Source organism: Chiloscyllium plagiosum, unplaced genomic scaffold, assembly GCF_037043375.1.
Source record: "Chiloscyllium plagiosum isolate Xiang-an unplaced genomic scaffold, Cpla_swu_hap1 HiC_scaffold_34, whole genome shotgun sequence".
In the NCBI taxonomy this organism is placed as follows: Eukaryota; Metazoa; Chordata; class Chondrichthyes; order Orectolobiformes; family Hemiscylliidae; genus Chiloscyllium; species Chiloscyllium plagiosum.
The window spans coordinates 37,359,401-37,377,549 of NW_028270172.1; the positions used below are offsets into that span (position 1 = coordinate 37,359,401).

Below are 18,149 nucleotides of genomic sequence, written 5' to 3' on the forward strand. Positions count from 1 at the left end.
CACACAGACACAGAGACACACTCACACACACACTCACACATGCAACCATACACAGACACACACAGAGACACACACACTCACACACACAAACATATATAGACACACACACAGACACACACAGACACAGAGACACACACACACACACTCACACACACAAACATACCCAGACACACACACAAACACACACACCACACACACACACCACACACATAGACACACACACACAAACATACCCAGGCACACACACAAACACACACACATCACACACATAGACACACACACACCACACACACATAGACATACACACACGCACACACAGACATACACACCACCCACGCATACAGACACCCAGACACCACACACACACAGACACACACACCACACACACACCACACACAGACACACACACATACACACACATACACACACACTCACACCACACACACCACACACAGACACACACGCGCACACACACACACCACACACATAGACACACACACACGCCACACACACATAGACACACACCCACGCGCACACAGACATATACACAGACACACACACCACACACGCACACAGACACACAGACACCACAAACACACAGACACACACACACCACACACACATAGACACACACACAGACACACACACCACACACACAGACACACACACACACATAGACACACACACAGACACACACACCACACACACAGACACACACACACACCACACACACACACATACACACACACCACACACAGACACACACACCACACACATTCACACAAACATACACAAACACACACCCACCACACAAAGAGACAAACACACACACACCACACACACAGACACACACACATACACACACACCAAACACGCACACACAACACATACACATACACACACACCACACACAGATACACATACACACACACCACACACAGACACACACACACATACACACACCACACAGACACACACACCACACAAACACAGACACACATACAGACACACACACACCACACACACAGACACACACACCACACACACACAGACACACACACCACACACACATACACACACACACCACACCACACACACACACAGACACACACACATCACACACACATAGACACACACACACGAACACACAGACATACACAGACACACACACACCACACACAGACACACACACACAGACACACACACCACACAAACACAGACACACACACAGACACACACACACAGACACACACACCACACACACCACACACACACAGACACACACACCACACACACATACACACACACACCACACCACACACACACAGACACACACACATCACACACACATAGACACACACACACGAACACACAGACATACACAGACACACACACACCACACACAGACACACACACACAGACACACACACCACACAAACACAGACACACACACAGACACACACACACAGACACACACACCACACAAACACAGACACACACACAGACACACACACACACCACACACAGACGCACACACACCACACACACAGACACACACACACAGACACACACACACACACACATCACACCACACACACAGACACACACACACCACACACACACAGACACACACACACCACACACACATAGACACACACAGACACACACACACACACACAGACACACACACACACACACACACACACACACACACACACACACACACACACACACACACACACACACACACACACTCTCTCTCTCTCATGGTGTCACAAACAGATCTTGTCAGCCAAATCATAAAATTCAATTTCCAAACACTGAGGCTTTGAGTAACACTCAAGATTAAAGCCACACACTCATTTGAAAACTACACTTCACATGGGTGGAGTTTTAAAAGGATGTTTTAAACCATAGTTAAGCTCACTATAAGATCATTGCTATTCCTCTGAAGAGTGACTTTAAAAAAAACTCGTTCCCCCTTTCTCCGCTGCTCAACGTGTTGAACTGAACAGCAGAGGAGAGAGGAATGAAACAAAAAGGTGAAAGGAAGAAGATAATGTTGTCAAGAGACCCTGAATGGACGACCAGCTAAATTAAGAATCATTGAATCCCTCTAATGCAGAAAGGGGTCATTCAGCCCACTGAGTCTACACCAACCCTCCAAAGAGCATCCAACCTCCGACACTAACCCTGTAACCCTGTATTTCGCAGCTGAGAGCGGCGGGAGCTGGGCGGAAGTTCAGGCGGAGCGCAAAGCCGGTCGGGAAGGTAAGTGATTGCTATTAGAGTGGGTGTGTTCGAGACCCTAGGTCCTACAAAGTAGGGTCTCCATCCCTCCCTCCTCCTCTAACCTAAATTAAGAGTCCACAGACTTGCCACAAAAAGAGGGTCTAAGGAAGTTTGGATCGAAGAGTGAGGCTTTAGCTCAGGAATCTTTGACAAGGAGGTTGAGTGAAGTGATTACACCACAGTTGAAGAGGGTGAAGACATGACTGCCCAGCTGGTTCAGTGCGCTACGTGCTTGATGTGGGAGGTCAATGACTCTGGTGTGTCTGGCTCGTATATGTGTGGAAAGTGTGTGCACATTCAGCTATTGATCGAGCATATTGTAGCGCTGATGAAAGAACTCGAGGACCTTAGGCTCATCCGAGAGAACGAGATCTTTCTGGACAAGACCTTCAGCGAGGTTATTACACCAATCATGCCAGAAGAGAGCAGACGATGAGGAAGGCAGAGAGGAGACAGGTGCAAGAGACCCCGGGAGAAGTACCTATCAGGAACAAGTTGAAGCTTTTGGAAACAGTAGAGACTGATGACACTGCCAGTTCGCAAGGCGGCCAGGTCTGTCAATCAAAAGTTGGCGCAGAGGCAGAGCGGAAGAGTCGGACATCGCACAGAGCCGTGGTAATAGGGGACTCCATCGTGAGAGGAACTGACCGGGGTTTTTGTGGCAGCAGGCGGGACTTAAGGATGGTGTGTTGCCTTTCTGGTGCCAGGGTGAAAGATATCGCAGACAGAGTGCAGGAAATCCTCAAGGACGAGGGTGAAGAGCCAGAGGTGGTGGTACATGTCGGCACAAATGACGTCGGGAAGAAGAGGAGGAACATACTACAGCGAGACTTCGGAGAACTAGGAAGAAGGCTGAAAAGCAGGACGTCCAAGGTGGTTATCTCCGGTTTGCTTCCAGTTCCTCGGGCTGGTGTGGCCAGAAACAGGGAGATAATGGACTTGAACGTGTGATTGGGGAACTGGTGCAGGAAGCAAGGATTTAAGTTCTTGGATCACTGGGGTATATTTTGTGGTAAGCATAAATTCTACAAGAGAGACAGCTTGCACCTTAATAGGTTAGGGACCAGCATTCTGGCAGGCAGGTTTGCTAGTGCAACACCGCTACATTTAAACTAAGTAGCTGGGGGGAGGGGACAAGCTGGATGTTTAAAAAGGAAATTGAAGGGAAAGTTAGAACAAGAGAAGTCAAGAAAGACAACTGTATTAATGAGGCAGAAAACTCGGAAAGGGATCGTGCTGTAAAGTTGAGTGAAATAGGGGTTGATGGGAAGGGTGAGAGCAGTAACAAATTAAAAATACTATACATGAATGCACGAAGCATTAGACATAAGATGGATGAGCTTGAGGCTCTTTTGGAAATTGGCAGATATGATACTGTGGGGATAACTGAGACGTGGCTTCAAGTGGAGAGGGCCTGGGAAATGAATATTCAAGGCTACACGTGCTATCGTAAGGACAGACTGACGGGCAAAGGGAATGGGGTGGCCTTGTTGGTAAGGGAGGATATTCAGTGCCTTGCGCGGGGCGACCTAGAGTCAGGGGATGTAGAGTCAGTGTGGATAGAGCTGCGAAATACTAAGGGTAAAAAGACCCTCTTGGGAGTCATCTACAGGCCCCCAAACAGTAGTCTGAATGTCGGATGTAAGTTGAATCAGGAGCTGAAATTGGCCTATCGCAAAGATGTTACTACAGTTGTTATGGGGGATTTTAACATGCAGGTAGACTGGGAGAATCAGGATGGTATTGGACCTCAAGAAAGAGACTTTGTGGAGTGCCTCAGAGATGGATTCTTAGAGCAGCTGGTGCTGGAGCCAACCAGGGAGAAGGCAATTCTGGATCTGGTATTGTGTAACGAACCAGAATTGGTCAGAGACCTTGATGTGAAGGAGCCATTGGGAAGTAGTGACCATAATACATTAAGCTTCAATCTGCAATTTGAGAGGGAGAGGGTACAGTCAGAAGTGACAGTACTTCTGTTGAATACAGGGAACTATGGAGCTATGAGGGAGGAGCTGGCCAAAGTGCAATGGTGCAATACCTTAGCAGGGATGACCGTGGAGGAACAATGGCGGATATTTCTGTGTATAATGCAGAAGTTGCAGGATCAGTTCATTCCTAAAAGGAAGAAAGATCCCAGGAGGAGGCGTGGGTGGCCATGGCTGACGAGGGAAGTTAAGAAACATATAAAGTTAAAAGAGAAAAAGTATAACATAGCTAAGATAAGTGGGAAAACTGAGGACTGGGAAGCTTTTAAAGAGCAACAGAGGATTACTAAGAAGGAAATACGCAGAGAAAAAATGAGGTACGAAGGTAAACTGGCCAATAATATAAAGGAGGATAGTAAAAGCTTTTTTAGCTATGTGCAAGGCAAAAAAATGGTTAGGACTAAAATTGGGCCCTTGAAGACAGAAACAGGGGAATATATTACGGGGAAGAAAGAAATGGCAGAAGAATTAAATGGGTACTTCAGATCTGTGTTCACTGGGGAAGACACAAGCAATCTCCCTGAGGTAACAGTGGCTGAAGGACCTGAACTTAAGGGAATTTATATTTGCCAGGAATTGGTGTTGGAGACACTGTTAGGTCTGAAGGTTGATAAGTCTCCGGGGCCTGATGGTCTACATCCCAGGGTACTGAAGGAGGTGGCTCGAGAAATCGTGGATGCGTTGGTGATTATTTTTCAGAGTTCGATAGATTCGGGGTCGGTTCCTGAGGATTGGAGGGTGGCTAATGTTATACCACTTTTTAAGAAAGGTGGGAGAGAGGAAGCAGGAAATTATAGACCAGTTAGTCTGACCTCAGTGGTGGGAAAGATGCTGGAGTCTATTATAAAGGATGAAATTACAACACATCTGGATAGTAGTAACAGGATAGGTCAGAGTCAGCATGGATTTATGAAGGGGAAACCATGCTTGACTAATCTTCTGGAATTTTTTGAGGATGTAACTCTGAAGATGGACGAGGGAGATCCAGTAGATGTAGTGTACCTGGACTTTCAGAAAGCTTTTGATAAAGTCCCACACAGGAGGTTAGTGAGTAAAATTAGGGCGCATGGTATTGGGGGCAAAGTACTAGATTGGATTGAAAATTGGTTGGCTGATAGGAAACAAAGGGTAGTGATAAACGGCTCCATTTCGGAATGGCAGGCAGTGACCAGTGGGGTACCGCAGGGATCCGTGCTGGGACCGCAGCTTTTTACAATATATGTTAATGATATAGAAGATGGTATCAGCAATAACATTAGCAAATTTTCTGATGATACAAAGCTGGGTGGCAGGGTGAAATGTGATGAGGATGTTAGGAGATTACAGGGTGACCTGGACAAGTTAGGTGAATGCGCAGATGCATGGCAGATGCAATTTAATGTGGATAAATGTATGGTTATCCACTTTGGTGGCAAGAACAGGAAGGCAGATTACTACCTCAATGGAATCAATTTAGGTAAAGGGGCAGTACAGAGAGATCTGGGTGTTCTTGTACACCAGTCAATGAAGGCAAGCATGCAGGTACAGAAGGTAGTGAAGAAGGCTAATAGCATGCTGGCCTTCATAACAAGAGGAATTGAGTATAGAAGCAAAGAGGTCCTTCTACAGCTGTACAGGGCTCTGGTGAGACCACACCTGGAGTACTGTGTGCAGTTCTGGTCTCCAAATATGAGGAAAGACATTCTGGCTATTGAGGGAGTGCAGCGTAAGTTCACGAGGTCAATTCCTGGAATGGCGGGATTACCTTACACTGAAAGACTGAAGCGACTGGGCTTGTATACCCTTGAGTTTAGAAGACTGAGAGGGGATCTGATTGAGACATATAAGATTATGAAAGAATTGGACACTCTGGCAGCAGGAAACATGTTTCCACTGATGGGTGAGTGCCGAACCAGAGGATACAGCTTAAAAATACGGGGTAGACCATTTAGGACAGAGATGAGGAGAAACTTCTTCACCCAGAGAGTGGTGGCTGTGTGGAATGCTCTGCCCTAGAGGGCAGTGGAGGCCCAGTCTCTGGATTCATTTAAGAAAGAGTTGGATAGAGCTCTCAAAGATAGTGGAATCAAGGGTTATGGAGATAAGGCAGGAAGAGGATACTGATTAGGAATGATCAGCCATGATCGTATTGAATGGCGGTGCAGGCTCAAAGAGCTGAATGGCCTACTCCTGCACCTATTGTCTATTGTTTATTGTCTGTTTCCCATAGCTAATCCACATAGCCTGCACGTTCCTGGACATTATGGGCAATTTAGCATGGCCAATCCACCTAACCGGCACATCTTTGGACAGTGGGAGGAAACCAGAACACCCAGAGGAAACCTGTGCAGACATGGGGAGAACAAACATGGGAAGAAGGTGAGACTTCGAAAGAGAAAATATATACATTTGCAGATGGACACCAACATGGAATTCCACACTATTAAATGGATCCAATGCAAATATTGAAGTACAAAGAGCATGACACAGATCTTTTCCTTCTTAGTAGGCTTATGCATCTCTTCCATCTAATATTAATATCATATATTGACTGTTTACTGCCTCTTTACTGTTAAGACCAGATCCCAGGAGTGGTTCCCCAATTCATTACAGTTCCAGACAGGAGACTCCAAACCGTTAGCCTCCCGGTTGAAGGGGGATGAACTGGCTCCCCTTCTTTATCAATGTACCATTTCATTTAGTCACAATGAACTTAATTTAAAAAGGATTGCTTCTCTAGTTAGTATCTTTCTCCCTGACCCAAATGAATTTAAACATTCCAAACGATGCAAATTTAGCCAGGGCTTTAGTTAATAAAGAATGAGTTTCTTATTTACTAAATGTGAGAAGAATTAATAATGCAACACACATGCTCAGATTAGATATCAGGTGAGTCCAAAAAGATAAAAACTATAAAAGCAGGTATATGGATCAGTTTCTGAATTGTTCACAAAGAGCAGATGGTTGAAGATTTGGCTATTGCAGTGGAGATTACCTATTGTACTGACACTGGTAGATGAACAGTTGGTTTCACAATCCATAATTTTGTGGATTGAATGGCATTCTATAGTGCTTATATTTTTTGACTTCGATTGAAATTCAGCATTCAAGTCTAAGAGAGTCATTTTGCTGTTCTGTTTCATTTTTAACTGGAATGACTGGCACTCAGAATGATTAGGGATAGTTCTGTAACTGTGATTTTCACAGCACATTAATACTCAAATGCACAAGAATGTTCAGCCCCACTTGCACATGTACCATTCAGCAGAGATAAAACTCCCTTTTTAACTACATGCTTGTGCATTCTTGAAAAGGAAAAGCATGAAATGGATCTTTAGAGGGTCATCAGCTCCTCATTATCTTTGTAGTCACAAGAGATCATAGTTCAGCCTATTTGAAGTTTATTTGATACTTTTTGGCATTACATCCTATTGCTCTTTTATGGAACTTTCTTCTTCCACGTGCAGTTATTTTCTCACAGTGACAGTCCTCTTTTTAAAAAAATACACCATTGTGGAACTAAGGGCTAAAAGTAATATTTTGAGGATCCAACCTGTCATCATAACACAATATGTGCTCAGTCTTTATTCAACAATGCCATCAGCTGTACATCTTTCACAACCTAATCAGCCCAATATCAGCACACACTTAAGATTGTCTGTTAAACTTGTAGAGGAAATCACGGAATTACAAAATTGTTACAGTGTGCAAGGAGGCCTTTTGACCCATCATGCCTGCACTGGCTCAACACATGGGCATCACCATACCATCGCACATGATTGTTTAACCAATTAATCAACCAATGCCCTCGTGAAAGCCTCAATTGAATTTTACTCCACCTCATTTCCAGGCAGTGCAATAATGTAAAAGGAAACATCCTTAACTAAATTTTAAAAATGCTTTGTCATAAAATATCATGTCAACAGTTGTTTTCTAGAATTTTGTTTAAACACTATGTGCTGCTGTTCATGCCAGAGAACATTCTTGCATCCAAGACCATTTTGCACAACTCTAGGAAATAAGGCAAACTGACCTTTTAAAGACCCCGTGTCATTAGTTCTTCAGGTCCCAGAACACCTTATGGGAGCCTTATGTTTCACATTTTCCCTTTACCTCTCAGAATGGAGAGGGAGATCTACTGAAGGGAAAAATCAATGCCATGACTCCCTTCTGCAAACTTACAACCACATTATAGCAAGGTTGATCATTTCAGACTGATTTCAGATGAACAGGTCACTGCCTAACAATATCATCAGTGTTGCAATGCATTGTCTATTGGAAGCCAATGGAAGCTCAGTTCTATTTGCTGCCTGAGAAAAGGGCCATGAAGGGAGGAAAACATGTGAGTTTCAAACCTATTCTTCTCCTTGAATTCCACGTGGATCGGAAGACCACTTCCAAGGAAACCTTGGGGCTTCCCCAGCATCTGGTTGGCATGGACGGTTTGGACCGAAGAAGCTGTACATCTCTATGACTCTATGACTCTCTGCACCTTGATGAATGCACCAGGCCTCCCTAATTATCTTGGCGATCCATTCTCCCTATGATTCCTGGGTGCTGATCTCACAGGCTGTAGGCTCCAACAAAAAGGTACTTGATCTTGTCTGCTGATCGAGTGTAGTGATTACAAAAAGCCATCCAGGAACTTTGTTTAACTTTAAATGAGGCCCACCCTTCCTATCCAAATAAAAACTAAAGGAACACCCAATCTTCACAATATGGCAACTGAAACCAGGAAAAGCAAGGAATCATAGGGAACGTATATCTGTAGGGGTACACACAACAACCGTGAGAACATTGTCTTCGGTAATTGTTTTGAGTTTTTCAAACAAAACTACATAAAATTGAAATATTCATTTGTGTAGCATCTTTTCCCCTCATTGCGCTATGCAGATTTACATTGATTTCCTTTAAGGACCAATAATGTGCTGGCTTTACCTGAAGGCTGCATCTCACAACATCGAGTCTAACAATTTCAGAGCATGAACACCTATTTCCATGTCCATTACCTACCTCCATGACCACTGGTCCTGTCACAATATGGGCTGCTTTTGGCACAGCCAACTCATATTCATCAAACCTTTTCACTCAGTTATCAGCTATTTAGCTTCTCTTCTTTCCTGGCTTACTATCAACAATCCCTTTGCATGCCTTCCATTTTTTATCTCTCAGTCTGATTCCATCTCTCCATTCACTTGTCCCCCACCCTCAGTCATCAGTATAAATAGCACCTTTTCCTAGCTGCTTCTAGCTATGAAGAAATGTCACTTGAAGTATTAACTCAACAGATGTTTCAAGACTTAAGCGTTTCTCCAGCAATTTCTGTTTCTGTTTATTTCAGATCTTCAACATCCACAATTCTCTGTTTTATTTTAGTCTGCTGACTGTTATCTGTGCACCTACATGGTGCTGTTTGATGATATCAGTGATGCCAGTCATTAGTGGCAGCATTAACAAATAAAGTTCTTCCTCCAGTTGCTGTTTTCGGAGGCCAAAGAGATTCTTGGGAACTGGAGTCAGTATCTGCAATCAACCATTATCTGATCTCATCTGGGGCTCTAGTCAACTTTCTGACCCTGTGGAATTTTCTAGCCAAACACTTTATTTCATGTGGTACTTTCATCCACCTCCCATTGATTACAAATGCAGCAAAACCTCTTGCAATAGACACTTCTAGACTTGCCTCAGTGAAAGGAATTATCACTTCACACGTCCATATTAAAAATTGAATTCAGCAACCAAGGGGCCAACAAGGAACATAAAGTGGAGCAATAGGTTTTGTGCATACAGTAGTAGCACCTTACCTCTCAAGGAGGCCTTGATTCAAGTCCCACCTACTCCAGAGGTGTGTAATTACATCACAGGGTAGTTTCATTGGAGAGGGGGAAAGGTATCCAAAATTGGGAAAAAGTTTGAAAACCTGCCTGGGCCTCAACTGCTGACTCCTCTTACCTTATTGTTCCTGTTGGTCAGGAGACAGTGCAGGACTCCCAGTGTGCTGAGGTTGGAGCTAAAATAAAGAGACGTTTTCCATTGTTCTGAGGTGCTGGGAAGGAATGAGTTAAAGCAGTATGATTGGACTTGAAATGAGCAGTGATGAAGCAGGAAGAATGTGGAGTTCAGGGGAACAGTAAAAGTAGAGCTTAATGAGAACAAGGGCAGCCTTTTCTGTTTAACAGGAAAGGGCCGATGTAGCAACAGGAGGCGGAAGTTCTGCTCAATTCCACCCTTGTCGAAGTGGATAATGTTGAGAGTGGGTGGCTGGAATCGCAGTACTGTAGCCAGTGTACTTTTTCCAAGGTTATAGCAGTACATCAGGCTCTGTTTCCTATTTGTAAGGTTTCAGCTCACAGTAGCTGCAGGAAGGAGGAGTGCATTCCTGTATGGTTGCACCACAGTCTATCGGTGACAGCAATACGCTTACAATCTACTGCAGTTACATCCTGGGATGGCTCCAGGAGATTAGAACAAGCTAAGCAAATTCAAAATAAGCATTAAGAAAGGAGGCTTTGTGGCATAGCATTGAGCAATCGCCTCTGGATGACAAATTTAAGTTACTGAATCTTTTCATGGATCCTCTCCACCCACCTTCCTGAAAAATAAAGTTTGTGTTCTCTTGTGTGTATCTTTTGATTACCTACATGTAAACAAGATATCGTGCAGCTGCCTCATCCAGACCAGCAAAGCAAGTACTCCTCCACAACAGTGTTGCATCTACCAGTCCAGCCTTTCAGTTGATATTACTGGCAACATATCAACGGTAAAAAGCAAGAAATTTTTCACACAAATGTCAGAGTATATGGGTTTATCTAACACTGCCACACCAAGCCACAAGACCTTTATGCTGAACAGCATTTATCATCTTTAAATTACAGAGGGAACACTTTGTATAATTAACCCAATCTGTACACCTAAATTATATCCAATTAGCTAAATACATTAATAGGTAAAAGTATAATTATATCCTCCAAGTTCTGTTCAATTTACAATTTCAGTTATAATGCCAAGGTATTCTAATTAACCTGATTTACATATGGAAAGTACAGGTAATTAGCACAATCCATCAATCTAGCCTCCAAGTATAACCTGTTACATAATTCAGTTTCCCTTATCCGATGTACATATTCAAATTCTGACATCTCCTCAACTTAATTTGCATATGTAAATTGATGTAAATAGATTTATTTCTTCAAAAGGTTCTATCTTGAGAGTCAGCCATTGCTCAGTCGGTTGCACTCTTTCCAATTGAGTCGCAAGGTTTTGAATTAATTCCCATTCAGTTCAAAACTTGAATACCATGGACTAAAATCAAACCTGACACTCAAATACTGCAGCCAGACATATTACCTTTTGGATGGAATGCAACACTAAGGCCCTCTCGCTATTCACATGAACGTAAAAGTTTAATAGGGCAGCAACTGACCACTTTCTATTCAGGTCATAACTGGGCAATTCTCCACGTAATTGGGTGTTGTAGCTGCATAGGTGTAGCTACTTCTGGAACATGTCTTCAGAACCATTGTCAGAATGTTGCAGTATCCAGTTTCTTCAGCCATTTCTTGACATCTTGTGGTGTGAATCAAATTGGTTGAAGGTTGGTAACTGTGATGTGACACTAAGATAGATCAGCACTTCTGGCTGAAGATTGCTGCAAATGTTTGCATTGATGTGCCAGGCTCCCATCATTGGGGATGGAGAACAGTTGTGGAGACTCCATCCCCTGATTGTTATTGAATAGTTCAGCATCATTCATGACTTGGGGTGAGAGGACCACAGATGCTTGAATCCATTAGTTGTAGTTTTGCTTAGCTCTAACTATGACATGTTGCTGCTGCTGTTGGCAGGTTGACACCTCACTTTTAGGTGTGCCTGATGCTACTTCTGGCATGTATTCCTGTGTTTCTCAATAAACTAGGGTTGATCTCCCAGTTCGGTGGTGATGGTAGAGTAGGGAATATTCTGGGTCATGAGATTACAGGTTGTACTGACTGTAATGAGGTCGGACAGTTCGACTTCATAGAATATGAATTCCCTGATTGGGGTTGTTAACATGGTACAATTAGGGACAAATATAAACTGGAGTGTCAGAGGTTCTGTTCACTCTGAGAGCTGGCTCTGAGGAAGCCAAACCAGAGTCAAGAATTATGCACATGTACGTAAAAGGTGACTTGGAGATAGGATACTCGTCTCTGTGGAGTTATTTCACAGGTTATGGTCAAAAACAATCCTGCTGCTGATACCCCACAATGCCTCAAAAAGGCCCAGTTTCGAGTTGCTAGATCTGTTTGAAATATGTTCTATTTGGCAAGTTATAAGCACATTAAATATGCAAGTTGATCCACATGGCATTACACTTGGGAATCAAGTCCAGGTTTCATGTTTAGTTGAAACGTGCTAAGTATTAATGAATTACAGGTGTAATTCAGCCCCATTTCAAAGTTTGTATCCTTGTTGTTACAAAACGCTTATTACTTGCAATTAAACAGCAACACTCATAACAATTTGGGAAATAAATTACAGTTGGTTAGAGTTGGCTTGAGCCCTCTTCTGGTGCAACAAGAGGCCCAAGTTCAAGTCCCACCTGCTCCAGAGGTGTGTAATAACATCTCTGAAGTGATTAATTAGAAAAATAGATGAAATATTTCTAAAAGAAAAGAGGCAAAACTGGAGAGGTTTAAACTGCAGCACTGCAGTTCCTTTCCAGAACTGGTCAGAGCAAAATTGATAGAACTGTAGCCAAAATAGGTCAACAGGAAGTTGTTTTTGTAGACAGGATGTATATAAATGGGAAGCACTCCGTTATAAACAGGAAGTACTCAGATATAAACAGGAAATATACAGACATAAAATATATTAATATCCTATGTCCACACATAATTTCTAGCTGGAAACCCTCACTCTCAAACATCAATTAAAATTGTCAGTGTGTCCCATAGCATATGAAAACAAGGGTTCTACAACTTGCCTACAGGCATTCTTACAACGTCTCAAAAAAACAAGCTGGATATCAGACAATAGTATGTCAGCAATTTTCCAGTGAGTATACAAGATAGAGCACGAGATCATTTCAGGCAAGTGACTGGCGGATTACCCTCTGGTTAATTCTAACACCATGGGCTTCAATCCATGTTTTAGCCATGGTGAGATTTTTTGGGGGGTTGTCCCATAGCAAGGTCACGGTTTGGCAATCCTTAAATGATCAAAGATACTACTCAGAAAAGGAGTAGAATTGCGAACAATTATTACTGTCTGCCAGTTTGGTCTCTGCTATGTAAATGTGGTTACAATACCTGACCAACAACAATCATTAGATATATGACTAAAGTATCTTTATTTCAGTGAAGGATTCTGAGGCAGCATAGAAGTGCCCTCAATCAAAATGTGTCAGCAATTCTCACAATGGAATCTGAGGGAAGTTGGGCAAGAATGTTTTCTTCAAGTAGGAGAGAATTCAGGGAAGGAAAATGGTGCAGGGTTGGTCATCAATGGCAGACTGGAGAAAATCAGGCATGTAGTAGGGGCTAGAATAGTAGGGAGCACAGGCACATGCCTCAGGAATTGGAGAGTTGGAGAAGATTAAAAAGACAGGAAGGGGTAAGTCAGGAACAGATTTGAAATGGAAGATGAAAATGAATTCATGTCTGTAGAGAATGGGAAATGCTCCCTCCACCCTTATATTCTGTTCATGTAGATTGTAATAGTCAGATGAGACTCAATTTTTTACATCAGTACTTACAGTTAAACTGGGAGATTCTGTACTGTACTTTGCTGCTTCTCTAGAGTTGGTTTCATGCTGGAGCAATTTAGAGAGGGCAAGCTGCAAATAAGAACAACAGCTATATTGTCACAGAGGCTTTGATGTCAAAAAATAGTCCAAGCTGCTTCACAGAGAACAGGCCAGATTCACCGTGGTATCTATTTGGTTTCACCATGCACAGCTCTTTGCAAACTCACGACATGCTAACTGGCATCTGGCCACTGTGTTATACACAGCACCTGAAGCCTGTGTTTATACAACATGCTTGAATGATCATGAGGAAAAATAAGTGACCTGCCTAGAGCCAGCAACTGAAGCAAGGCTGCATCACTCAATCCAGATAATGACAGTGAGCCTTCCTCTCCAAAGATGCCATGAAGATGTTGCAACGATAATCACACAAGTGCAATTCATTTACAAAAAGGAAATAAAAGCAATTTAGTTCAGATGAAAAGGCACCATTCTGCAAATGTTGGCACCAGTTGGTTATTTAGACTGAGATGGCACAATGCCATGAGATCATAACCATGAATAAACTGTTCTGGCCTGCAGCAGACTGATTTTTTTTGATTAACTCACAGATTCCATCAATCTTTTTCCTCCACTATCAACCAAATGACAAATGGTCAATTGATTATAGACTAGAATGTTAAATTGTCAGCTGAAATATAATGTTGCTACACAACCAGGTAATCGTATCATATATAGTGCCTTAAAATTAACTTATCAGTCTGTGATTTTAAATAGTCTTCATCCAAAAGGTGTATGACTATTAATGACAGAAATATGTGAATAATGCTGGACACTGCAATTGAAAAACTTCCATCTTTGATTTAATTATGCAGCCTCTCTTCAAAAGACTAACATGGTTATCCTTGAAAAGGATTGACCTAATTGACTTTTCTCTTTGACAGTCTGGATTGTGGACTAGTGGAAAGACTGACCTTTCATGGTGATGGCACGGCATGCCTTTAATCCCACTGATGACCCAATTTCAATCATTTGGGTTGCTGCTACACACTGCAATTTAGCTGAAGTTAGAACTGAACTGACACTTTCTGAGCAAACAGGAAGCCTGCCTCTGAATTACTCCTAGATGAAGATTGGGGATATCAACACTGTTGATCTTATTGAAGATTTTAACTGGTCTGTTTGGAAAATTGAGGCAAACATAGACAAAAAAAGGCCCCAAATCTACAACTGAGAAAATACCAATACATATGTCTGAAAGCAGAGGTTTGTCCTGAAATCTTGTGCCAAATTTAGGATAAAAGATCAGGAATATTCCAATGGCAATTACAGGCCATAGCCTATTGGATTATGATGGACAGTGAACAGTGGACTGAGAATGTGCAGTTTTGCAACATGTGCTCTAGACATACAGGAATTAATGTACTGGAATTTGTACACTATATTAAAACCAAGATCGCAACCTGAAATCCCCACAGGTCCACAACAGGGTCTTATTTTCAGATGCCAATGCCATCAGATTGAGCAAAGCTTAAAACCCAAAGTTATACACTGCATAGGGGAGGCAGGAAGGAATATGCACAGATGAGAAGCTCAAATGAGACAGCGTAACCTGGTTTAATAAATTACAGGAGAATTGACACAATGGGCAAAGGGTTGAACAGTGAGCTTCCATAATGAAAGTTGATACAGTTCACAAGTTGACAGTTGTAGGTAATTTCAGACACTGGCTTCTTCCCATCTCTAGAATTTGAGCCAAATTGGCCAGGGCCCTTGTGATACAAATCAACAAATTACAAACAGTCTATACAAAGCAATCCTATAGAAATCTCTCTATTGTTAGTCTGGAGTATGGATGTGTTCACTGGGCAGAGAAACACTGTGTGTAAGGGGAAAGATTTCAACTTCTGCTATCCACTGCAAATGCGTAAATATGCTTGTTGCCTATATCAATAGGAAACAGTGAAAATCATTCCTTTGCCCTCAAGCCCCTCAGTGAATAAGGACTCTAAGCTGATGATCAAGGTTAGTACTTAGAGAGCGCTGTGCTGTCAGGGGATTTTCAGAAGAGATGCTAGACTGGGACCTTAACTGCCCTCTCAACTGGAAGTGAAAGATCTCATGCCACTATTTTGAAGATGAAAAGGAGAGGTCAGCCAGTATATTGACTCCTAGTTATCCCTCATCCACCATCACCAAAACAAATCACTTTCATAGCCACACCTCCCTATGCAGTGACTGGCCCTGACTCCAACTGACATTACATTAACTGCAATAGATTTTCTATCATTATGTCTCGGGTCCATGAGGATAACAAGTATCTCCAAGACAGACAAAGTTCCTCAGATGGCTATCAGCTCTCATCAAACTTCAACACCAATGTGCAGCAACAGCCCAAATGATTGAGATTGGGTCATCAGTGGGAGGAAAGGCATTTTGTGCCATCACCATAAAAAGTCTTCCCACTAATCCACAATCCAAACTGTCAAGGAGAAAAGTCAAGCAGATCAATCCTTTTAAGTTAGTCTTTGGAAAGGAGACTACATAATTAAATCAAAGATGGAGTTTTTCCTGAGATCTGCACTCAGTGCCATGCACAGACACAATGAGTCACAGAGATGTAGAGCACGGAACAGACCTTCAGTCCAACTCGCCCATGCCCACCAGATAACCTAAATTAATCTATTCCCATCTGCCAGCACTTGGCCTATATCCCTGTAAACCCTTCCTATTAATATACCTATTCAGATGCCTTTAAAAATTATGTAATTGTACTAGCCTCCACCACTTCCTCTGGCAGATTATTCCATACATGCACCACCCTCTGTGTGAAAAAGTTGCCAGTTAGATCCATTTTAAATTATTTCACTCACACCTTAAAACTATACCCTCTAGTTTTGGACTCAAAGCCTGGGGAAAAGACCTTGTCTATTTATCCTATCCATGCCCCTCATGATTTTATAAACTTCTGTAAGGTCACCCCTCAGCCTTTGACACCCCAGGGAAAATAGCCCCAGCCTAATCCACCTCTCCCTACAGCTCAAACCCTTCAACCCTGGCAACATCCTTATAAATAATTTCTGAATCCTTTCAAGTTTCACAACATCCTTCTATCGGAGGAAAACCAGAATTGAATGCAGTATTCCAAAAGTGGCCTAACCAATGTCCTGTACAGCTGCAACATGACCTCCCAACTCCTATACTCCATGTTCTGACCAATAAACCAAACACCTTCTTCACTATCCTATCTACCTGTGACTCCACTTTCAAGGAACCATGAACCTGCACTCCAAGGTCTCTTTGTTCAGCAACACTCCCTAGGACCTTACCATTAAGTGTATAAGTCCTGCTAAGATTTGCTTTCCCAAAATGCAGCACCTCGCATTTATCTGAATCAAACTCCATCTGCTACTTCTCAGCCCATTGGCCCATCTCTTCGTTGTCCACTACACCTCCAATTTTGGTGTCATCTGCAAACTTACTAACTGTACCTCTTATGCTCGCATTCAAATCATTTATGTAAATGACAAAAAGTAGAGGACCCAGCACCGATCCTTGTGGCACTCCACTGGTCACAGGCCTCCAGTCTGAAAAGCAACACTCCACCACCACCACCACCACCCTCTCCTTCCTACCTTCAAGCCAGTTCTGTACTCAAATGGCTAGTTCTCTCTGTATTCCATGTGATCTAACATTGCTAACCAGTCTACCATGTGAAATCTTGTTGAATGCCTTACTAAAGTCCATATAGATCACGTCCACTGCTCTGCCTTAAGTTACTGAGACATGATTTCCCACGCACAAAGTCATATCGACTTTCCCTAATCAGTCCTTGCCTTTCCAAATACATGTAAATCCTAAACCTCAGAATCCCCTCCAACATTGGCCCACCACTGATGTCAGAATCACCCCTGTGCAGTCCACTGGCTTTTCCTTACCACCTTTCTTAAATAGTGGTACCACATTAGCCAATCTCCAATCTTCCATCACCTCACCTGTGGCTGTCGATATGAATATCTCAGCAGGGGCCCCAGAAATCACTTCCCTAGCTTCCCACAGTGTTCTAGGGTACACCTGATCAAGTCATTATAGGTTCCCCACCACCACCACCCCCCTCTCTCTCTCTCTCTCACTGTCTCAATATCAGCATCATCTTATCCTTATAC

At 42.8% G+C, this 18,149-nt stretch overlaps 1 long non-coding RNA gene across 7 annotated transcripts in view; it reads right to left on the minus strand.

The window, feature by feature from the left end:
* Nucleotides 1-18,149, minus strand: part of LOC122564380 (uncharacterized) — a 224,744-nt gene that overhangs the window by 77,592 nt on the left and 129,003 nt on the right. For 5 of the 7 annotated variants that reach the window (XR_015752876.1, XR_015752877.1, XR_015752872.1 and 2 more), the window contains exon 3: nt 13,993-14,073. The exons of 1 other annotated variant lie outside the window; for it this stretch is intronic. This is a non-coding gene — a long non-coding RNA (uncharacterized LOC122564380). Of the gene's footprint in view, nt 1-10,208; nt 10,505-13,992; nt 14,074-18,149 lie in introns of those variants that run through there. One more of the 7 variants, XR_015752878.1, reaches the window with a different exon arrangement.